Source organism: Fukomys damarensis, unplaced genomic scaffold (assembly GCF_012274545.1).
Source record: "Fukomys damarensis isolate Sample0158 unplaced genomic scaffold, DMR_v1.0_HiC HiC_scaffold_23, whole genome shotgun sequence".
Taxonomy (NCBI): Eukaryota; Metazoa; Chordata; class Mammalia; order Rodentia; family Bathyergidae; genus Fukomys; species Fukomys damarensis.
Window position 1 is genome coordinate 7,126,857 of NW_022900935.1, and position 25,022 is coordinate 7,151,878.

Below are 25,022 nucleotides of genomic sequence, written 5' to 3' on the forward strand. Positions count from 1 at the left end.
ACTTAACTACATTAAAATTAACATTTTTGGGTTAGGTATATAGCTCCTTAGTAGAATACTTGCCTAACATGTGCAAAACCCTGAGTTCAGGGCCCAGAGATTTAGCCCAGTAGTTCCGCTGCCTGCCTCGCAAGCACAAGGTGCCGAGTTTGATCCCTGGTATACATCGCCCCACGCCCTACCCCCCAAAAAATCCTGAGTTCAATTCCTAGTAATGCAAAAAGGAAAAAAAATCTTTCATTAAAAAAATCAAAGAGAAATAAAAGACAGATAGAAAAGACAATTAGAAAATAATGAGCAAAAGACATCTTGTAACAAAGGCACGGACGGCCAATAAACATACCTAAAGATGCCCAACAGGGTATGGCAGCACTCTGGAAGTCTGAGCCTGTAATCCTAGCTCTCTGGGCGGCTGATGCAGTAAGGTGGCAAACTGGAGGCCAGCCTAGACCCTATCTCAAAAGAAAAAAGGGCTGAGGACATAGCTCCATAGAAAGCTCTGGGTTCAGCCCAGAACCACCAAAAAATAAAGGGAAAATTTTTAAAATCCAGTCATATTCCAAAAGCCCTAACTAGAGAATATTATTTTGTTCTAGTTTAGTTTTTTGTTTTGCTTTGTTTTGAGACAGGATCTCACTCTGTAGCCCAGCTGGCCTCCAATTCACTACCTAGACCAGGCTGGCCTCAAACTGTTGATGATCCTCCTGCCTCAGACTCCCAACTGCTGGGATTCCAGACGTGTGCCACTGTGTCCAGCTAGTTTCAATTTTAGTTCATTAATTTCGAGATGGGATCTCATTATGTTGTGCAGGCTGGTCTGGACCTCCTGGCCTGAAAGCAGTCAACCCACCTCTCCACTTCCAGAGCAGTGGAACTCCAGGCGTGCCATCACCCTTGTCTTGGTCTTATTCTTTTAACTGATATAAATACTGTATATGTCTGTGGGAACCAGGTGATGTTTCGATGAATGTATATAATGTGTACCATTCAGAGATATCTTTCATTTGACATCCACTGTATTTAAAATGTCACTGGTGCCGGGCACGGTGGTGCATGCCTGTAATCCCAGCATTCGGGAGGCTGAGGCAGGATGATCACTCTAAGTTTGAGACCAGCCTGGGCTACATAGTGAGTTCCAGGTCAGTCTGAACTACAGAGTGAGACCCTGTGTCAAAAAACCAAAAATAAATAAATGAAATGTTAGTGGTAACGCAGAACAGTGAGAATTCTTATTTTCTCTGGTGAAAGTGTAAATTGATACAAACACTTTCGAAAGCAGTTGAACACTGGCTAATAAAGTCGAACATCCCCTAGATCCTAGCAATTTAACTCTAAGTATAGACCATAAAGAAATCCATGCACCTGTACAACAAAAGACTTGTTTAAGAATTTATAGACAGAAGCCGGGCATGGTGGCGCACACCTGTGATCCCAGCACTCGGGAGGCTGAGTCGGGAGGATCGCTGTGAGTCCAAGACCAGCCTGGGCTATACAGTGAGTTCCAGGTCAGTCTCAACTACATAGTGAGACCCTGTCTCAAAAAACCAAAAAAAAAAAAAAAAAAAAAAGGAATTTATAGGCAATAATGTTCATAACAGAAAAAAATTGAAATAGTGAAATGGATTGGACTTCAACTATACAACATAAATCATCTCAAATATATACTGTTGAACAAAAGAAGTAAATTGCAACTGAGTATGTACAATATCGTCTCTTTATATAAAACTAAAAATCATGTAAAACTACAATATTCTGTATAAATGTGCGCACACATATATATATCACATGACATATATATATCATATTAGGTATATATATATCACATTAGATATAACTATTATTATTTGAAAAGTAAAAGGATGATGACACAAAGAATAGAATAGTGGCCATTGTCAAGGAGAGGGAGATGGGATGGGGCACGGTTAGCACTTTATATAACAACTTGCTCGCCAGAGAGCTACCTTAATCCCTTCCAAGGGCAGCGCCCCTAAAGGACCTAACTTCCTTGGGGACCTCGCTCGTCACGGGCTTCACCATCTCCACACCCCACACCAGGACCAAGCTCCTAGCACAGGATCCACTGAGAGCCACACACAAAGTGTCTGGAAGCCACGGCCTCCACGTTCTCCTCATCATAATTTCTCATTTGCTTACACATTTCAATAGAAGTAAAAGATAAAGACCACGACCAGAACACATTCAGACAATTCTGATGTACTCTGAGAATGTAGGCAAAACAAACCCACTTTCTCCCATTCTGTCACTCAGCAATCGATACAAATATAGGGTTAGTTCACCGCAAGACTCGAGCAAGCCGTCCGTCCTGCAGCAGATACCAGCTGATGTCCTTTAATTCAATTCAATACCTGTAGTCTCTCTCTCTCTCTCTCTCTCTTTGGGGTGTACTGGGGATCGAACTCAGGACCTTGTGCTTGCAAGGCAGGTGCGGTGCCCCTGAGCTAAATCTCCAGCCCTCTAAAAACACTTTTTGTTTTGTTTTGTTTTTTGAGACAGGGTCTCACTACATAGTTGAGACTGACCTGGAACTCGCTACGTAGCCCAGGCTGGTCTCAAACTCACAGAGATCCTCCTGCCTCGGCCTCCCGAGTGCTGGGATTACAGGCGTGCGCCACCAGGCCCAGACTTTAAAAACACTTTTAATAGGGTGCTATGGCTTGGCCCATGTATTAAAGGAGTGGTGCTGTTAGCAGGTGGTGGAATTTTAAAAAGGCCCACTGGGAGGTGTGAGGTCCCTCAAAGGTCCAGGGATTTAACTCAGTGGTTCTGCCACCCAAGGACCCGAGTTTGATCCCTGGTGCGAAAATAAATAAACCAAGAACTGTACTCTTCGATTTTGCTCTTTAGCTCTTTCACTTTCCAGCTGTGAGGTGAGTGGTTGTGCTGTAATACACATTTCTGCCATAAAGCAAAGGGGCCAACGGAAAGATCATGGGTTAAACAACCAAAATAAACCTTTTCTATTGTGTTTTGTTTGTAGTGCTGGGAATTGAACCCAGGACCTCATGTGTGTCAGGCAAACACTTGTCACAGAGCTCCACCCTAGCTCTTTTTCCCTTTATAAGTTGAGTAACTCAAGTATTTGTTATAGTGACAGAAAGCTGACTAACACATAGGTCATATATTCACTAGCAAGTGTAATTTTAGCCTGTAAAAGATTTAACCACTATCAACAACAGAGAAAGAAAAGTAAGTTTCTTACCCATCTCTCTTCTCCAATATTCTAGTTTTTCTCCCCAAAATTATTAACTTGTTGAGCTTTTTTAGTCTTTCAGAAAGCATGTGTGTATACATATTTATTTATACAACACTCCCTTATTGTTTTATATATGGACCATGAAATGCATACTTTGTATACCAATCTGCATTTTTTTTGAGACAGGGTCTCACTATGTAGTTGAGACTGACCTGGAACTCCCTTATGTAGGCCAGGCTGGTCTCAAACTCACAGCGATCCTCTTGCCTCAGCCTCCTGAGTGCTGGAATTACAGGTGTGCACCACCATGCCTGGCTCTGCATTATTTTTTTGAGGTATCACATATTGAACCATCTGCTGTGCTCCACCTCCGAGACATACCCCCAACCCTGCCTACCTGTGTTTAATAGAAAGAAGGGCACTAGAAGACCTATCCCCAGGTGAGGACAGCCTGATGACAATGATAAATCCACTTTTCAGTCTTAGCTTTTAGGAAAATCTTTGTTTTGTTTTATCATAAAATATTTAATAGTTAATATAAACGTATAGAAAGTTTAGAAGTGAAAACCTTCACGTCTCAAGCCCATTTCTTTTTGTTTGTTTTTGGGGTTTTGTTTTTGTTTATGGTTTTTTTTTGGTTTTTCTGTTTTTGTTTTTGTTTTGTTTTGTTTTTTTGAGACAGGGTCTCACTATGTAGTTGAGACTGACCTGGAACTCACTTATGTAGCCCAGGCTGGTCTCGGATTTACAGCAATCCTCCTGCCTCAGCCTCCCAAGTGCTGGAATTACAGGCATGCACCACCACACCCGTTGTTTTTTGGGGGTTTTTTGTTTTGTTTTGTTTTTTTTGAGAAAGGATCTTGCTGAGTTACTGAGTTTGAATTTGAACTTGTGATCCACCTGCATCAGCCTCTCAAAGTGCTGGGATGACAGGCGTGTGCCACCACACCCAGCTCAAACCCATTTCTTAAAAGTAACTACTGTAGTTTGCATACCTATATGAATGTGCCTGTGTGCGTGCCTCTGTGGGGGTGGGGGTGGAGGGGTTATGGCTTTAAATTTTTCACAAGTTCTCCCAAGAACTTTGTTACCAGAGTACTGGATCTGAATTTATCTCACAGCTTGGTAACCTGTCAAGGCTAAAGCCACAGCCTTAATTCATCCCTAAAATCTTGTGTTTCTACAGAGACTCAAGGCAAACAAACATGCCCCATCTCTGTTTGCTGCTGCTTGGTGGTGAACTCTTAAAATTTAAGCTTCTGTATTCCCTTTTGGATTCTGCCGAATTCTCTAGGCAATTTTTGCAATTTACTTTGTATGAATTCCATGATGCGATGGAATCCTTTGTTTCTGTCTTCGTAAACTCCTCCCTCTCTTCTGATCACAGAGCTGGATCCCCCTCTCTGGGTGACAAGGATGAAAATATTACTGGAGATAGGTTAATCAGCATTGTCCCTGCAAATTTCTCAAAGCAGAGTGAAAGATGCTTCTTTCCTTTCTAGTTTTAAAAAATTGTGATTATTGCAAAAAAAATCAAAGAACCCAATCAATATATGGGCAAATGAATTGGAAAGACCCGTCTGAAAAGAAGTACAAATGGCCAGTAAGTATGTGGAAAAAAAATATGACAAGTAAAAAAAATTTTTTTAAGTTTGGTACCAAGGATTGAACTCGGGACCTTAGGCTTGGGAGGCAAGCGTCGGAACCACTGAGCTAAATCCCCAGCCCCCAAATTATTTATTTTCATAATGCAACTTGTTTTATGGTCATCTTGATATAGGGGGAAGAGATGCAACTCCCAGACATGCTAGATATCCGAAGTGCAAGTTCATGTTCTTTAAAATAGAAGGATGAATTATAGAAACAACAGAGGTTAAGAGTAGGAAAAATTTATTAAGAGAAAGATGACTTCTGCCTAAGAGAGACAGAAGGAGCATTGGAAAATTGGCTGCCTCATCACCCAACTTCTCAAAGGTGTTTTATGGGATGAAGCCCGGAGGTGAAGCAGGTTCAACATGGGACACAACTATAGTTCCCTAGTAAGATTACAAATACAGTTAGGTAATACAGTTTAGGTAATACTGATCCAATGAGAAATCACAAGGTGGACAAAACTATGAACAACCAATGAGATTATGACAACTATAGTCGCTTAGGTAATATAGATTAAATGGGGATCCAATGGGGAAGCGAGTCAGGTAGCAAGTGTACAAGGAATGAGCAAGGATTTTCAGTGGTAAGCGTAGGTCAGGGATCTTTCTTGGAAGAGCTTGATTCCCCACTGAGGGGGATCGATGGATGCCTATTTAGGATATCAATCAATCACTGCTATTCATGCTAAGCTGGTATGGCAGTTTCTCCTCTTTACAATGCTGACTTTCAGTGAATGTGCCCCAGTTGCCCTCCATTTTGGCTCCTTGAGGGCTGGTCCTGTCTAACTGCCTACAAGGTATCCAATTAACTTACCTATCTATAATAATCTCATATCTGAACAATCTTTTTTTGTTTTTGGTACCGGGGATCGAACTCGGGTCCTTGCACTTGCAAGGCAGGAGGCGAAACCACTGAGCTACATCCCTGTATCCCCCTGAACATTTGTGTTTTAAAGAAAGGTGTCTTTTATGGGACTCAGTAAGATGCAGGAGCCCCAAAACTTGTATTACAGAAGTTGAAGACAGACAGGGGTTCTCTTTCCCTGTTCTGTATCATCTTGCCCAAGGCCTATAACAAATCTCATGTCTGACACACTGAGGTCTGTAAAAATTCAGTGTAAGATAGTGAAAAGCTGGAAAAGGGTGTCAAAAATCTGGAAGTCAAGAGTCCAGTGATAGTGTGGTGAGCACATATCTTTTCTGGTGAGGTGTGGCCAAGGTTGTCTAGCTGCCCTGGGCCAAAAGGCTTTCTGTTTCTGTGGTTGTGTATGTGTGCGTGTAGCTGAACATAGAAGCCTAGCACTTTTGTATCGGGCTATGTACCCACCCTTTTATATTTTTTTATTTTTAAGCAGAGTCTTGCTAAATTACTATGCTGCCCAGGCTAGGCTCAAACTTGCCATCCCCCTGACTCAGCCTCCTAGAGTACTAGGATTATAGGCATGTGCTACCTGGCCCAGCTTCTGCTCATTTTCTAATCCTGCTTCTCCTGTTTTCTCTTCATTTCTATTCATTAAGACTCTCCTTATGATAAATTCCTTTTCTGCCTTAATTATCTACTTTGGGCTCCAACTGTTGCAGCCAGCAGTCCTGGTTGGGCTCCTGCTGGAATCCCAGTGGCCTGCTGCTTGTGGCAGTAATTAGCTGTGATTGTTTGGCTTCTAGATAAAGTGCCCCCTAAAAGTGAGACATGTAAGATTTTTTTTGAAGATTTGATTAGAACAAGTTCATGAGATTGAAAAATGTAAAAAGGTTAATTGATTATGTCCCTGACAGCCAAAAAGAAAGAAAGAAAGAAAGAAAGAAAGAAAGAAAGAAAGAAAGAAAGAAAGAAAGAAAGAAAGAAAGAAAGAAAGAAAGAAAAAAGTTCTGGTTTAGATTTTCCAGTTCAAAGCAAATTTTAAAATTTAGAACCACTGTTAAATGTGGTAGGAAGCCCTTCTACCTATATTCAGGGCTCTGGGAATATTGAAAATGTATTAATTTTTGAGCGGGTGTGGTGGTACACACTAGTAATCCCAGCACTTGCAAGGCCAAGGCAGGAGGATTGCAAGTTGGAGGACAGCCTGGACTACATAGTGAGCCCATGCCTTTAAAACCAAAAAAACCAAAGAACATACTAATTTTCAACAAATGATACAAGAACAAATGGATATCCACATGTAAAAGAATGAAATAGAACTCCCCTACCTTCACACTATACACAAAAATATGTTTAAAATTAAGTGTAAGAACTAGAACTATAAAACTCCCAGAAGAAACCATAAAAGTAAACCTTCGTAACCCATTGGCACGTACCTGTAGTTGCAGGTACTCTGGAGCCTGAGGCACAGAAGGCTCACTTCAGATATGAGTTGAAGACCAGCCCAGATAAGACAGGAAGATCCCTCTCAAAAAAAAGTGAATCTGGGCATGGTGGTGCATGCCTATAGTCCCAGCACATGGGAGGCTGATGCAGCAGGATCGCCATGAGCTCAAGGCCAGCCTAAACTACACAGGGAGCCCTTATCTCAAAGAAAAAAAAAGTAAAATTTCATGACCTTGGGTTAAATAATGATTTAATAGATGCGTTAAACATATAATGACAGAAGAAAAAAATAGAAAATGTGGGCGCTCTCAAAAGTAAAACACCTGAAAGGCAACCCACAAAATAGGAGAAAATATTTGCAAAACCATATAAAAAGAATTATCAGCAGTCAGGAGGCTGAGGCAGAAGGATTGCTGCAAGTTTGAGGCCAGCCTGGACTACATAGTGAGTACAAGGCCAGATTGAAGCACATAGCAAGACCTGTCACCAAAAAAGAAAAAAGAAGGGATGTAGCTCAGTGGCACAGCACCTGCCTCACAAGCGCAAGGTCCTGAGTTTGATCCCCGGTATGGGGAAAAAAAAAAAAAAAAAAAGAAAAAAGAATTGTCCTGAATATATAAAGAATTCTTACAACTCCATAATAAAAAGACCGCTCAACTAAAAACTGGGCAAAGGCCAGGCCCAGTGGTGCATACCTGTGATCTCAGCACTCAGGAGGCTGAGGCAAGAGGCCAGCCTGAACTACATTAGCAAGAACCTGCCTTGAAAAAAGAAAAACCAAAACCCAAAACAAAACAAAACAAAAAACTGATCTAAGTACTTAAATAGAAATTTCTCTAAGAAAGATATACAAATGGCCAATAAGCATATGAAAAGTTGTCATTTGTTATTTTTCCTCATTGGTCATCAGAGTAATGCAGATCAAAATCACAAGGCGATATCGCTGCAGTCATCTGATGTGGCTTCTATTGTTGCAGCCCGCAACCCTAATTGGGATTCTATTGGAATTCTAGAAGTTAATTAACTGTGATTATTTAGAATCAATCATGAGTTAGAAGTCAAACAATCTGGTTAATTAACTGCCACAATCTGCAGACCATTAAAATTTTCAGCCCCATGAAAATTATTCTTTCTAATCAAGTCATCAACGTTTCTGGAGGCAGGCACATCATCTGGAAGTCAAGTCTCTGTCCTGAGGGAAGGAGAGGAAGAAAGGACATTGAATCCAACCCATAATTAGTAGCCAACTAATAGCCAGTGAATCAATCAATTGTGCTCACATACCGAAGCCCCAGGGAAATGCTCTGGACGTGAAAGCTCAGTGAAGTCCTCTGCCTGATTGCTGCCCTGCCCCACCTCACGGGCAGGAGCCACATGCAGCCAGTCTTGCCAGGGTCACCGAGGCACTGGACCGGCCCAGCACGCAGCTGCCCGTGGACTTCACAGGTGACACAGCTGCTCTGACATCTGCAGTGTGAGGGCCCCATGCTCAAGGGGGACACGGCCCCTGCTGCAGTCAGAGCGAGAGGCTCAGGGGCTGTGCTGAAGTGGCTGCTGGGTCTTTGTTGTTGATCACTTGGCCCAAGGAATGATCTGCAACTATTAAATAGAGGGTGTGTATGACAAAAATAAATATAGAAATACATGAAGCTTAGTGAAACTTCCTGATTGGTGAACACACTGATGGATCAGGAACATGATACACCCCGAGCCTATAGGGAGAGATTAGAATCTTTGCATTGAAACCCAATGAAGATCTCACTCCTTGCGTCTTTGCCTTGTATCCTTTATAATAAGACTATCATTGTAAGTACATCATGTTCCTGAGTTCTGTGACTCATTCCAGTGAAGTATCAAAACGGAGGGGCTTATGCAATCCCTGGGTTGGTATCGAGTAGGCTAGAAGTATAGGTGCCTAGGTGAGTGTGACTGGCATCCAAAGTGAGGGCAGTCTTGTGGGGGACCACGGTCCATAATGTGTGGTGGGCTCTGAGCTAACTTTGAGTGGTGGGTGCCAGAATTTTATTATTCGTCGGTGTAGGAACATGACAAAAGATGCAAAAAAAAAAAGTTAAGGTCTTTAAACTGAGTAATTTATTTTGGATTCTAGATAGGCATTAAGTGCAATCACAGTGTAAGACCTAAAGTCTCACTTCCACTCCACGGAGCGTGAACAGCCGAAAGGCCTCCACGATGCTGGGCCCTAACACCCAGCGAGGCTCCGGGAACACAACAGAGAACCGAGAAACCCAGGAAGGAACACACCAGGCTAGATGGTAAAGAGACCTTTATTAGTCTGGCCAGACGGCACTCCCAGAGCCAGGTGGCTCAGAGAGGCAACTGCTCAGGGGCTGAGGTACTTTTTATAAGGTTTTACTAAACAAAGAGTCAGGGAATTCACAGAACAAGACTGCAAACACATTGCTTATCTTATGCAGGAAATGTTCTAGGGTCACCTTTTGTCAAACCATTTGCCCCTGGGCGGGCTGTTAACCAAGGTAGCAATTAGCATATGAAGAAGCACAGTCTGGCCTATTAGCATGGAGTCACTTTAGCCTATTCAAGTCTTACAACAGCTATCACTGTAAGAGGGAGGCAAGCCAGGCATGGTGGTACATGCCTGCAATCCCAGCTGTTTGGGAGGCAGGAGGCTCACACGTTTGAGGCAAGCCTAAGTAACAGCGAAAACCTAGCTCAAGGATAAAATTAAAAGGGGTGCTGGGGGAAGTAGCTAGTAGCAGACTGCTTACCTAAACCTGCATGAGATAAAGCTCTGGATCACTCACCAGTACTGAAAAAAAAGAGGCAGAAGGAAATTCGACAGAGACACGAGAAGAAAATACAATGGGACTACAGAGAAAAGTGACTGATACAGCCATGTACAGCTATCAACTAAGGGATGTTAGCAGGCAAAAACTGCAAGAGGCAAGGAACAGCCTTACAGCCTTCACAGGGCCCATGACCTGCCACCATCTTGATTTTGGCCCACTGAAATTGATTTTAAGCCAGCTGTGGTGGTGCAGAACTATAATCCCAGCACTTGGGAGGCTGAGGCAGGAAGATCATGAGTTTGAGGCCAGCCTAGGATACATAGTGAGTTCAAGGCCAGCCTGAATTGTGTAGTAGAGACTCTGTTGAAGGAGAGGGAGAGGGAGAAGGAGAGTGAAGGTGTAAGGTCCGACTCGACGCACCTTCCCCCAATGACCAGCCGAGACCGTACGGATGCAAGATGATTAAGCCAGCTGGTGGTGCAGAACTATAATCCCAGAACACGGGAGGCTGAGGCAGGAAGATCATGAGTTTGAGGCCAGCCTAGGATACATGGTGAGTTCAAGGCCAGCCTGAATTGTGTAGTAGAGACTCTGTTGAAGGAGAGGGAGAGGGAGGAGAGGGAGGCGAGTGAAGGGAAAGAGGAGGAGGAGGAAGAGGAAGACAAAGAGGAGGAAGAAATCGATTTTAGACAGAACTGTGAAAGAATGAATTTCTTTTTTATTTTCTTTCTCTTACTTTTTGCTTTTCTTTCTTTCTTTTTTTTTTGGGGGGGGTGATGGTTGGAGTTGAACCCAGAACCTAGGACCTCATGCATGTCGAGAAAGTGTTTGATCAATGAGCTATACCCCACAGCCCTAGAATAAATTTCTTATTCTAGGCCACTAGATATGGAATAAATATGTTTCGGCCACCACAAGAAAATAATGCACCTCATTTATAGATTAAACGGATGCCTACAGAGGTGAAGACATTTGCCCAAAGTCCTGCGACAGAGCCAAGATCCATCCCAGGCTATCTGGCTCCCACGCCTGTGCTCCTCCTAATGGCCAACTGTGTTCCAGGACCGAGCGGAAAGAAGGTTCTCACCACTCACCATCTTTCCCTGCTTGCCAAATTCACTTCCTCACAACAATCCCTTGCAGCCCCACTTTTGGTGCTGATTTCGGTATCATAGGAATTCCAAGAATTTTTCTTTTTCTTTTTATGGTACTGAGGATTGAATCTTTGCACCGAGCCACATCCCCAGGTCTTTTTTTTGTTTTTTATTTTGAGGCAAGTTTTCACACTGCTGAATTGCCCAAGCCCTTCTCTCTCTCTCTCTCTCTCTCTCTCTCTCTCTCTCTCTCTCTCTCTTTCTTTCTAGCTGTGCCAAAGTTTATTTTTAAAATGAGATATAAGGGAGAAACTGGCTGTGAAGAGCAACCTTGGGCCAAACAGAAAGGGAAAGAGAAAAGCAAAAATAAAACTACACCTTGGATCTGGGAGATACAGGGCAGACTTCTGTGCAGTCACGAGTCACAATAGCCTGCTTCTGACCTTTGATTCTCCATCTCCCAGTGCGCCGGGATGATGGGAATAATCCACATAATCACCACATCTGGCCCATTATAAACTTTTTATGCTGAAAGAAGCAAAGGCACCCCCAGCTTACTTCAAGAAAGGGGGCTTCTTTGTTGTAAAGAGTCATAGAAAAGGGACACGAAAAACATCTCTGGCTGAACAATCAAGCTTTGTGGAAATAAACCCTTGTTCCTTGCCACACCAAACCAGTAACAGCCCTAGTGCCTGAAGAGCGATGATCATTTCTCACTCCCCATGCGGTCCCCGTGCCTCCTACCCACCACCTTACTCCCACACTGTCCGGACCACTTTGTCTCTGTCTTTGGGCCATCTTCTTCTGCTACCGACCGTAGGGGAGCAAAGACTGGATTTCACGTGGAGAACAGGGATCTTCAGAAAGGCGGGAGCAGGTTCGGCGGTGACAGTCAGAAACCACACAGCACTGAGTAGTGAAGGTAGTAGCTGCTGCAATTTTATTTCTAACTCTAGGTGTATATATACTAGTTTCAAGGGCACACCTCAAGAGTGATTTCAGGCACAGGCAGGCATGAGAAAGATAGACAATAGTACTGTAAAAACTAAGACCACAAGGTCAAGGTGAGACCACACCTATATACCATCACAAAAGCTAAGACCATTAAGTCAAGGTAAAACCACACCTGTACGCAGTCAGAAGGGGAAGTTTGAAAACAAAGGACTGGCTTCAGCATGTCACCTTCAGGATCACCTTCAGGACCTCACAGTCCAGGGCTCAGGGTCAGCACTTTGACCGCCCGTCCTCTTGTGCCCCAACACCTCCCCATCTCTAGGAACATCTAATTGTGCCTGATCTTTCCTGGGCCCAGAATACAATTCTACAGATAATGAACAAATAGTAATAAAGACAAAATAGAACAGAATTACAAATGAACCCAATGTCCCCAAACTGCAGGCAGAGAGGCCAGCTATTCTCTTCACGGCTGACTTCGCATGCGGTGTGTGCCAAGGACTTCCAGGAGGCTTAACCCCGTGGGGACGACACCTCTGGTCTGGTTTCTGCCAGGTGACCGGCATTGTCACGCAGACTCCACTGGAGTGGTCGTGCCACTCTTCCTACTTCATCTACTGGAGATTTCTGTTTTCTTTTAAAGTGTCTCTTAAACCAGGATTGGTGGCCCCGTCCTGTAATCGCAAGGCTCAGGCTGAGGCGGAGGCAGGAGGACTGCCACAAATTCAAGGGTATCCTGAACGATAGCGTGAGACCCTGTCTGAACACACACACACCCCAAATCCCTCTCCAGCTCTTCTCTTTCCTAGACACTCAGAGTTTCAGCTTGCTGCCTTTCCTGTCTGTCTCTACTTCTTTTGCACTCACAGTCAAATGCCTCGAAAAGGATGCATTTGTATTACTCAAGCACTTTCTGTTGGTCAAAGCACTTGGTCTAGATCCTCTAGAATATTTCGATTCCACTCATGAATCCAAGAGAGTTATCTAATACAGTGGCACCTAGGTACACGAACACCTTCGTTGGTGAGCAATTTGCTTTGCAAACAGAAGCATTTGGCACAATTTTGTTTTTGTTCACAAACTCTGCATCGGTGGACAACCTCGACCACGACTATCTTTCCTGCACAAACACAAACACCATCATCTTTTCCAGAATCTTGGAGTGAATGAAGTTCATGAACTAAGGTACCGCTGTAGTTGCTTTTGTTTTGAGACAGGGTCTTTCTATGTAGTCCAAGAACTCACTATGTAACCTAAGGCTAATATGATTTTTTTTTATATTTTCAAAATGCGGCAAATCTTATTCTATGCTATATTTACATATTCATTATTTTAAAATTTATTTCATTTAATCTCACCTGGCTTTTAGAGACCAGGTCTCACTAATTAGAGCTGGCTGGCCTTGAATTTGAGATCCTCCTGTCTCAGCCTCCCAGAGTTCTGGAATTACAGGAGTGCATCACCGCACCCGGCTCATGTTGTATGCAATATTTAATCTTAGGATGATAAAAAAACCCAACGTCAATTAAAAAATATGTAATTGGAAGCCAGGAGCAGAACCTGCAACCAAGGAAGATAGAGTGACTCCTGGTAGCCATGAAAAGTCACCACTCTCGTGATAGTCAGCTTGGGTGACAAGGACGGGGGACCCTCAAACAGCTGCTAGCAGATCATCGCCACCTTTCTCCTTAGTCCTTCGCAGCATTTCGCTCCACTTTTCTTTTTCTCACTTTTATTTGTCATCACCTACAACTTTCTATTCACTCCTCAAAAGGAATGAATTCATGGGCTGTGATCCCAGACTCTTTGAATCCTGCCCTTAGTCCTAGTGCTGTGTGATTTTTTTCATATTTCTTTTCTTTCTCTGTCTGTCTGTCTGTCTGTCTTGTTAGACAGGATTTCACTCTGTAGTTCAGGCCGGCCTTGAACTCATGGTGATCCTCCTGCCTCAGCTTCCCTTGCCGAGCACTGGGATTATAGGTGTGAGCCTCCACTCCCGGCCAGTGCTGTGTGATTTCTAAGAAATCATGAAATCTGTTTCCTCTGAAAACCCTATCACATCACACCTCTGATCCATTCTTTTCTTTTTTCTTTTTTGACCCATTCTTTATAGCTACTCTCAGTGCACTATGTATAATTCATCCAATCGCTGACTGAGTGGTGAAGTTTCTTTAATTTCATAGCATTGCCACTGCGAACAATGCAGCGACAAATACCCCTCCCTAAATACTTCAGTGCTTCACAGGGAGCCTGTCCTAAATGGGGCTTGCAGATGAAAGGATATATTTTTATTTTTACTAGATGTCACTGGAATATTTTCACAAACAGCCGTTACAATTTACAGCAATATATAAGAATTTCTGTTTTCCAGCAAACCTGCCAACAATAAAAGCGCAAGCAATGTAGTGTAGTTACTTTAATTTGCATTGCTCCGTGAGCACGCCTGGATCCTGCTCCTGCGCTCCTTGTCCATTTAGGTTTGTTTTCTGTGATTTATTTCTTCACCCCTTTCACCATTTTTAAAATTTTGTTGTTAAGCAAGCAGGTTGTCACCTTGCAGGAATTCCTTCCATGATAAACATTAGCTCTCTGTACTCTCTATTGCATTGTTTTCTAAGATTTCCTCTCTCTCTCTCTCTCTCTCTCTCTCTCTCTGGGTTTGCTGCTTTGCCACTTTGGTTAAGAGGTCTACCTCAGGGCTGGGGATTTAGCTCAGTGGTGCCACCACCTCCCTTGTAAGGTCCTGCGTTTGTTCCCTAGTAAAAAAAAAAAAAGAGGTCCGCCTCATTACTAGGATGCACATGTGGTCTCCTGTCTTTCCTTCCAACATTTTACTGTTTTATGCTTTTATTTAAAGATGAATGGCCGGGCTTGGTGGTGCACACCTTATAATCCCAGCACTGGGGAGGCTGAGGCAGGAGGATCGCTGTGAGTTCGAGGCCAGGCTGGGCTTCATAGTGAGTTCCAGGTCAGTCTCAAGTACATAGTGAGACCCTGTCTCAAAAAAAAAAAAAAAAAAAAAAAAATTGATGCTAAAGATGAATGCCTGAACCATCTTTTGAAATGGCATGAGATAGAGGTCAGATTATTTTTTCCTTATGGGGTACCAATTTAATAGCACTAAATGAACCACTTTTTCCCTATATGATAAATGTCACTATTATCGTATACTGAATTCTCACAGGTCTCCCCAGTGTATATATACAAGACTGGTTCCAGGCTTTCCTATGAACACCAATACTCTCTGGATGTCCAAGTTCCTTATACTGTACAAAACAGCATAGTATCGGTATATAATCTACCCACATTCTCTTGTATGCTTTAGATTACTTAAAATACCTAACCCAGTGTACATGCTACATAAACAGTCTTTACACTGCTGTTTAGGGAATATGACAAGAAAAATGCCGTGCATATTTGGTACAGACACAATTTTTCTATTGTTATTTTCAGCTAAGGTCGGCTGGCCTCAAACTCACACTGACCCTTCTGCCCCAGCTTTCCAAGTGCTGAGATTACAGGCATACACCACCATGCCAGCAGACAGACTTTTAAAAATATATTTTTGCTCTTAGTTGGTGGATTCCTTGGATGCTAAAGCAGCTGACTATACTAGGATTCTTTTCCACTGATCTATTTCTATGTCAATATTATACTATTGAATTACAGTAGGGTTTTTTTTTTGTTTTGTTTTGTTTTTTGGTTTTTTTTTTGAGACAGGGTCTCACTATGTAGTTGAGACTGACCTGGATGGAACTCACTACGTAGCCCAGGCTGGCCTCGAACTCAGTGATCCTCCTGCCTCAGCCTCCCAAGTGCTGGGATTACAGGCGTGCACCACCACACCCGGCTCTAACTACAATAGTTTTATGAATGTTCTGATATATTGTTAATTTAATAGTTCCCATTCATTATACTTCATTTTCATACTTTCCTTAATCATTCTAGAATACCTATTCTTCCATATGAATTTAAATAATTTCTCAAACATTACCTGCCAGAATTCTAATTGGAATTTCACTTAAAATAAATATTTTAAAAATATTTGCTTTGCCTAGGATTTAGTGCAGTGGTTACACTGCCTGCCAAGTAAGACAAGGACCCGAGTTCAACTCCCAGCACATAAAAAAGAAAAAAAATATATATATATATATATAAAATATATATAAAAAATTTTTTTTTGCTTTTACAACTTTGTTTTCTTATTCAAGAACAAGTAATTTTATATTTGTCTGGCTCTAATTTTATTTTGTTCAATAAAATTTTGTCATATTTTTGTAACTAGGAGATGTAGCTCAGTGGTTGCTTAGTATGTGGGAGGTCCTGGGTTTCATCCCCAGCACTGCAAAAGAAGGAGAAGGAGAAAAAGAAGGCAGGGGAGATTGATTTTATCATATTCTTCATATATGTGCTGCGACTGGGTTCAACTTATTCCAAAGTGTTCTCCAATAGTTTTGAGAATTAATTTTTTTTCCATTTCAATTTTAGATGTTTACTGATAGTAGAGAAAAAAAGTTGGCTCATTTTTAAACAAAGAAATACTACAATAGTTTATTCTGATCCAAATATGATTGATTATAGTCCAGGAACACAGATTCAATTACCTTGAATAGCACGTTCCCTGTTGGCTTTTTAAAATACTTATTTTCCATCCACCTGCCTTATAAAATCCATTAATTCTGGTAGTTATTGTTGATATCAGCAAAATTAGTATCTCCTTTTTACCAATATCTATACCAATGTCTTGGTTTGTTTTAATCCGCCCATTAGTAACCCCAAGGTAATATTTAATAAAGATGACCCCAAGCTTGGCTGCACACGCCTGTAATCCCAGCATTCTGGGAGGCTGAGGCAGGAGGATCACAAACCGAAGCCAGCCTGGACAATTAATGACTTAGTGAGACCTTGTCTTAAATTTTTTTTAAAAAATTGAGGGGCCGGGGATATAGCTCAGTGGTTCCGCCGCCTCCCTCGCAAGCACAAGGACCTGAGTTTGATTCCCCGGTACCAAAAAAATTTAAAAATTTAAAAATTGAAAGGGCTGGTTTCAGGGCAAAGGCCCTGGGTTCAGTCCTCATTACAGAAGATGCTGATGGGGGCCGGGGATTTAGCTCAGTGGTTCCGGCCCCTGCCTGGCAAGCGCAAGGACCCGAGTTCGACGCCTGGTATCAAAAAAAAAAAAAAATTGGGAAGAAGATGATGACGGTGGTGTTGATATGATGATGGCGGTCCTGGTGGTGGTGATTGTGGGTATTTCTGCCTGGGTTTTTTGGACGGAGGCATTGTTTATTTGCTTCTTCTGTGTGTGTGGTACTGGAGCTTGAATCAAGTGTTTCATACATGCTAAACAAAGACTCATTTTTTGAGTTATGTCCCTTTTTAATTTTAGATTCGTGTGTGTGTGTGTGTGTGTGTGTGTGTGTACATGCGTATGTATGATACTGGGAATTAGACTCAGGCCTTCGTACTGCACTTGATCCCCAGCCATTTTAAATCTTAGTTCATTTTATTTTTGAGACAGAACCTCATTAAATTGCCCAATTAGGACTCATATTTCCCAGTCTCCTGTCTCAGTCTCCCCAAAATGCTGGGGTTACAGGCTTGCGCCATCACACCTAGCCTTGTTTATTTTATATTTTATTTTATTTTGAGACAGGGTCTTGCTAAGTTCTTCAGGAACCTGAGATCCTCCTGCCTTAGCTTCCTGAGTAGTTGGGATTACAGATGTCCATCACCATGCCTGGTACCTGTTTTTAATTGAAAAGATTTAAAATTTTTCCATTTGGAATGCTACTCTCTGTTGGTAATCAAGAAATAGTCCTTTTCATGTGTAAGTAATTTTTTTTTATCATTTCTTAACATTACATTTTTTTCTTTTTATTATCTTTTCTCATGAAAGTCATTCTCAAATATTATCAGAGGACAAGCGTTCACCTGTGCTCCTAAATGACAGAGCAAGCTTGCTTTGAAAATATGATTAAAAAATGAGAACTAAGACCTGTCATGTAAAGATACAAGATCCCAATGATGAATGTAACTGTACTGTATACCTAAAATGTACCAATAAACTCAATGAGAAAAAAATAGAATATGATTAAATCAAAGTGCACATTCTTATTCAGAATGACCATTAATCGCTTCTCGGCCTTTTGGCTAAGATCAAGTGCAGAATGACCATTAAATTTTATTAAAGACTTTTTATCTGCTGACATGATTTTAAAGCATTTTTGCTTTAATTTATGAAATTGATGAGTTACTCTGATACATTTTCTGAAAATCTACGCACCCTCTTCTACTTGGTATTGTCCATATTGTCCACAGTGTGTTATTCTTATTTATTGGGTTCCATTTGCCACGATTTTATTTTGAATTTTTGCCTCTACTCATTAGTAAACTTGGGCTGTAGTTCTTCTTGAGTACTTTCCGTGTCAAGGTTTAGTTTTAAATTGTGTCAGCTTCATGAAAAGAATTGGGGAACTCTACAAATTTTGTTTAGACTCGCAGATCAAACAACAGTGAAATGGTATTCTTTGGAATTTAGTCGGGCCAGGGATCTAGCTCAGTGGTGCCGCCGCCTGCCTCGCAAGTGTAGGGTCTGAGTTTTTCACGGTTCCTAGTTTGTTGATTTTTTTTTTTTGATACCAGGGATCAAACTCAGGACCCTGCACTTGTGAGGCAGGCAGCGGCACCACTGAGCTAGATCCTCATCCAGGAAAAAAAAAAAAGCAATTTAAATACAACTTAGTTGGAGAGCCGATGTTCCATTCTTTTCACTAAATACAGATCTTTAATTTGTTTATTTATTTATTTATTTATTGGTTTTTTGAGACAGAGTCTCATTATATTTTTCATGCTGGACTTGAACTCACTACATAGCCCAGCTGGCTTCAAACTCATAGAGACCCTCCTCCTGGCTTACATTTTCCAGGTGTCTAATCATTTTTTTGTTGTTTTGGTTTGGTGTTTGTTTGTTTATCTGTTGTTTTTTGAGACAGGGTCTTACTAGGTAGTTGAGACTGACCTGGAACTCACCATGCAGCCCAGACTGGTCTCGAACTCACAGCGATCCTCCTGCCTCAGCCTCCCAAGTGCTGGGAGTACAGGGCATTCGCCATCATGCCTGGCTTGTGTTTAATCATTTTTAAACATTGTGTTTGTGAAGATTACTATATTATATACACTTTTCTTTCTTTCCTTTTTTTTTTTTTTTTTTTTTTTTTTTTTTTTTTTTAATAATCTAACTTGAAATACCCACTTTCTGTGACTTTTCAAATGGGTTGTAATCAAGTTACAAGCGGTATTCTCTTATAATTCTTTTAATCTTTTCTATAGCTGTGATTGTCTCTTTTCCCATTTGGTTGATTGATTGGTTATTTCTCATGCTGGGGATTAAACCCAGGACCTTGGCAATGAGCTATACTTATCAAATCACTGAGTTTCCCAGGCTGGTCTTGAACTTGCAATCTCCTACCACAGTCTCTCAGTGCTGGGATAACAGACATGTGCCCCCACACTTGGCTGAACTGTTCTTTTTCATTGCCTTTGAGATAGTTTATAACTACCCCTCCTTTGGTACCAGGGATCAAACTCAGGGCCTTGCACTTGTGAGCCAGGTGGTGGCACCACTGAGCTAAATCCCCGTCCCTAACTATTCCCTTTTTCATCTCAATGTTATCTAGTGGTATGCTTATTAATTTTCAGATATTCAAAGTTTTTCTTTTCATGTTTTTTATATGATCGGAAAATATGTCCTGTAAGCTTATTTTTTAACAGTGTTGTTTTCTTTGTAACCTAAGCATAAGGTCTAATTTTGTACATCATTCATGTGCATATGATAAAAAGCTATTTTCTATTCAATGGATGTTAGGTTCCATAAATGACTATTAAATCAAATTTGTTTATTCAGTGGTTCAGTTCCTTCCTATTATTCAGGAGTAAATCTGTTCAGTACAATTGTATATCTATCAAGTTTTGGTTTTGTTGGTTTTTGTTTGTCTGTTTTTTGTTTTTTGGGTTTTTTTTGGGGGGGGGTTTTTTGGTTTTTTGAGACAGAGTCTGCCTATCTAGTTGAGACTATGTAGTTGGAACTCACTGTGTAGCCCAGCTGCCAGGCTGGTCTTGAACTCACAGTGATTCTCCTGCCTCAGCCTCCCAAGTTCTGGGATTACAGGCATGCGCCCCACTCCCAGCTCTATCAAGTTTTCTTTGACAGCTCTGTTTTATGATTTTAGCTGTCATGTTGTTTACCTAATGGTTATTTAAATTTCCTAAATTATGCCCTTTATTATTACATCACATTATCCCAGTTAGTGTCTTTTAGATTTTTCCCGATATTAACAATGCCTCCGCTCCCTTGCCTTTATTTGAGTTTGTCACATATACCATGTCCACCTCTTTATTTTCAAATTTTCTTTATCACTGCGTATAAAACTCTTTCTTCTGTACAGTACAAAGTTGTGTTTATTTTTAACTCAATCTGACAATTTCACTTAATGGGGTAAATTCCTTTATTTACATTTTAGGGCAACTTATAACACCTTTGCTGTGCCAACTTATTATTATTACTATTAATTTTTTTTGTGGTATCAGGGATTGAATGTAGGACCTTGTGCTTGTGAGGCAGGTGTGGCACCACTGACCTAAATTCTTGGTCCTAAATGTTATTATTATTTATTTTACTTTGCTGGTGTCGCTTCATCCTTTTCCTTTGCTTTTGTTATTTTGATCAAATTGCTATCTATTCCCCATTTTTCACAGAAAATCTGGAACTATTTGTTTCAAGTAATTATTGGAATTTCCATTGCAGTATGTCTCTTCTCTTTCTGTGTTTTTGTTTTTGTTTGGTTTGGTTGAGGTAGTGTTTTTTGTTTGTTTTTTTTAGGTAGGCTGGTCTCGAACTCACCCTGTAGCCCAGGCTGGCCTCATATTCGCAGTGATCCTCCTGCTTCAGCCTCTCTAGCACTGGGGTTGTAGGCGTGTGCCACCACCAGCTGTTTCCTCCAGGCATCACTTTTGCATTTTATATTCCCAGATAATCAACATTCAATGGATATATATTATAAATTTCCAGTGTATCAGTATCTAAAAGATGTGAAATAGATAATTATCTGGCACACTATATGCAGAGTTCACCAGAATACGTATACACTCTTCAGGAAAAGAAAAATAGCAGGATTTTTTTCAACAGATGGTGTCATCCTCTTATATGCAGAACCTAAAAGACGTCGTATATCAAAACCCACCACACTGCCAACCCTTAGAGAAGAAACTGAAAATACACGGGCAGCAATTGCAAAGACCAAGCAGCAGTTCATTGTACTAATAAATGTGTGGAAGCCAATGGTCACCACCTTGAGCACCTCTTGTAGTTGTAGAAGCCAAAAGTGACTTGCACTAATCTTATGATGTCTCAATAAATTTAGTATTAAAATATTTATACAGTTTTCTCTTTTTTTTCGTACTAGAGATAGAACACAGGACCTTCTGCTTGTGAGGCAGGCGGTGGCACCACTCAGCTAAATCCCCAGCTATACAAGTTTTTCTTTTCCTGAAGTATACATACATTTTTTTGGCAGACTCTATAATAGCAATACATTAATATATAAAATATATAAATACAAAGTAATGTTGACATGGGTATATTAATATATGAATGTGTTAACATATATTTCATTATAAATGATTTCTTTTGCAATCATATTTATTTATTTACTTATTTATTTTTGGTTTTGGGGGACAGCACCTGTTATGTAGTTTAGGCTGGCCTTGAACTCACTATGTGGCCCAGACTGGTCTTGAGCTCACAGCAATCCTCCTGCCTCAGCCTCCCAAATTCTGGGATTACAGGCGTTGCCACCATACCTGGCTACATATATGCTGTGTTTTATCTTAAGCACTTAAAAACATTCAGAGAAGGGATTTATGGCATATAAGAGGCTAATTTCTATCCTCAACTATCCCAACTGTCCCTACCACTATTTCTACATCAATGACTTGCTTATTTTTCCTCAGTCCAGACCTCTCTTGAATTCCACACCCATATGTTTACATACAAATAACCTCATTTGAAAATTTAAAGGAACCTCTAACTCTACGTGTCCAAAACCAAACTCACTTTCTGCCCCACTGTCTGATCCTTTTCAGAAAATCGCTCTAAGATCTATTGACATCATCTCCTAACCTCTGCTCATACTTGCCTATTTTCCCCCATAACTTGAGGTCATAGATGACCTCCCTGCTTTAGTGGAATGGTAAGGTCATAGATCAAATAGCTGTGGGTTGATTAGCAGTTGGGAAATACATAAAAGGCGGGAGTAAATATAGAGAACGTCTTTGGAAACCAGGCAAACAATCATGGAAGGATTTGTTTGCTTGTTTGTTTGTTCGTTTAGAGACAGGGTCTCACTCTGTAGCCCCGGCTGGCCTTGAACTCACAGCAATCTACCTGCCCCAGTCTCCCAAGAGCTGGGATTACAAGCATATGCCACCAGGTCCAGCCTCCTGGGAGGTAAAGAAGGTGGTATCCTCTTTCCTTCACTGCCACGGGTGTGCATGGGGAAGTAGGGGGTTCTTTACAATATTATAAAACTAATATTGCAAGGCATACACTAGATAGATGGATGCCATTAAGCCCTTTTTGATCATCTCCATCCATCTCTGACCTCTTCCAACCTGTTCATTAGGCAGTCAGGAATTTTTACAGATGTAAATCTATTAATACACTGCCAGCTTTTCTGACTTCAAGCTCTGTTCCACAGCTACTAAAGGCTTCTTTCAGTTCCTTAAATATACTATGGTCTCTTCTACCCAGCCCTTTGTACTCTCTGCTTAGAATGTCTCTTCCCTGTCTTAGTTAACTCCAACCAGATGTCAGCTCATAGTTCAAGTGCCACTTCTTCAGGGAGGTCTTCATTGCTCTCCAAGACAAGTTAAGACTTTCGCTTGGCTACTTTCATCGTGTCCTGTCCTTTTCTTCCTAGTATGTACTTGTGGAAGACTATCATTATATATATGTTGATGTGATTATTTGATTAATATCAGCCATTTTTGATAGATTGGAAGCCCTGGGATGCCAGAAACAAAGATTCTTTTCATACCAAAGTTTCCTCAACCACAATAGTGTAATAAATAGTACATGCCTAGCACATAGAGATAAGTGTGTGTGTGTGTGTGTGTGTGTGTGTGTGTATGACTGGTCAAGAGTCTGCATATGCAAAACAAAGCAGCCCTGGACTGTGGTGACCTCAGAAGGACATACCACAGACCAAGAGTCTATATGCAAAACAAAGCAGCCCTGGACTGTGGTGACCTCAGAAGGACATACCACAGAATGGCCTGTTGAGAGCAGCCCATCTGCCACCCTCAAGGACATCTCTCAGGTTGAGCCACTGTCATCTGCAACATATAATAGGGTACACATTTACTTGTTTGGTTTCTGAATCATCTGAATCCACCCTCACTCAGCAATGTGGTCTATCAGCTCTTAGCGATAGAGAAGACAATAACTTCCATTTATTCACTTGACCAATATTTATTCTGCGCCTACCCCTGCTGTATTCAAACATGTGCTGGGAACAGGGAAAAAGATGAATGAGGCCTGGCTATTATTCTCAAGGAATGTACCATTTTGAAGCACAGTCAGATATATAAACAAGTTATAATTTCCTCTTTCAAAACACTAATATTATAAGGCGTGCTCCAAGTATTTTGTTTTGTTTTTTTTTGTTGTTGTTGTTGTTTTGAGTCTCACTATGCAGTTTAGGCTGGCCTTGAACTCACTGTGTAGACCAGGCTGCCTCCAAGTGGCTGCCATCCTCCTGCCTCCTGAGTGTGGGATTACAGGCATGGGCCACCTTGCCCAGCTTGGACCTAACATTCAATTTCTAGTTTTCTAGTCTATTGTAAACCTCCTTTATGGTCTTTGGGGAAACAGATGGGTTAAAATAAACATGAGCTGGCAATCTAGATCAGTGGTAGAGTGTGTACACAAAGCCCTTGTTTGGATTCCAAGATTTGAAAGAAAAAAAAATATATACATGTAAAAATATATGACCTATGTCATGATCTTTAAAGAATTAGAGAACTGAAGAAGACCCAGAGAAAAGCAACCAAAAAAAGAAAGGGGGGCTGAAGATAGTGTCATCTTCTCCAACCCAAATGTTGGGGGACATTGATTTGGCATATGGGCTAGTAGAAGAGGGCACTCTACCTGAAGTCTGGACTGTTCTAGAATATCCACCACAAAGTTATGATAAAGACAGATCCCAGGAGACCTGGTCATTATTTTATATGGTCATAGATCTCTCCGATGATCCGTTGAATGCACTCCTCAGGAAAATACAAGTGCATACATTTCTAAAAGCAGAACCTTCCTGAGTTCTAATTTTTCCAGAATACCAAAAGCGCTCTTCAGGTGGCACTGCTGTAGGGAAATTCAGACAGAACTGAGGAAGAACCTGCCTGAGTTGCCAAGTCAAACGGGGAGACTGACAAATCAGCTACCGGAAGAATTTCCTAACACTCTGATACCACTCTTCGATGGTTTAAATCAATGGGTTGATTTCTGTTTGTCTTTAACTTTTTTTTTTTTTAATGTAACAAACCTACATTAAAGTGTGGGTCATCTACACATCCACAAACACACCTCTCCACAATTTCTGCCCCCAGTTTCATGGGGTTTAACACCTATCCTCAGGTAACCATTTATGATTAAGTGCAGATTTCCTTGAAATCTGTGGAAGGCCCGTGACGACCTTTCGGAATCACCCTCTTCTATGCCGTGGACGAGAGCCTCCCAGAACCAAGTTAACCAGCCGGGAGTCCCCGGTCCCCTCCAAGCTCTCCCCTCCCCCACGGCCGTGCCGCGCAGGTGCGAAAACCTAAGTGGCCACTCGGGCGCGACAGTCCTGGAGTGGGGGGATGGGACTCTGGGCGGGGCAGAGGCGGGGGTGGGGGCCTTCCCGAGGTTGCCTGGCGACCACGCTCTCCGCCCAGACCGTTCCACTTCCTCAGCAGGGGCGCTGCGGGCCG

At 41.6% G+C, this 25,022-nt stretch overlaps 1 pseudogene; it reads left to right on the forward strand.

Moving 5' to 3' along the window:
- Positions 1–18,126: 18,126 nt before the first annotated feature.
- Positions 18,127–18,284, forward strand: LOC117287443 (annotated as a pseudogene).
- The last annotated feature ends 6,738 nt before the right edge of the window (positions 18,285–25,022 follow it).